The sequence below is a fragment of the Penaeus monodon genome, chromosome 19, assembly GCF_015228065.2.
Source record: "Penaeus monodon isolate SGIC_2016 chromosome 19, NSTDA_Pmon_1, whole genome shotgun sequence".
Lineage (NCBI taxonomy): Eukaryota > Metazoa > Arthropoda > Malacostraca > Decapoda > Penaeidae > Penaeus > Penaeus monodon.
This window is the reverse complement of record NC_051404.1, coordinates 15,901,833-15,902,168: the sequence shown is the minus strand read 5'-3', so window position 1 is coordinate 15,902,168 and position 336 is coordinate 15,901,833.

Here is a 336-nt window from a genome sequence, read left to right as displayed (position 1 = left end):
TTAGAAGAACATATGGACGAGTTGGAATACTTCAGAACATATAATGATGCAAGTATAACGTGGATATCTTCAATTACTTATCGAATATGACAGAATTATTCAATCCCATTCATTCTTCATCATCCATCTGCACCATAATGCCCCACAAACCACAAGTGGATAATGATTCTATAAAGAATATATTCAATAAACCTCCTTAATAATTCGCTATACATTATCGACGTCGTAACGAGGTCGACGGAGCCACTGGGGCATTGTTCCTTTTTTTTTTTAATATGGAGAAGATTTAGGGGTTGCTGAGTCCTGTACGAGAAATTGCCAATTATGATAGGACTT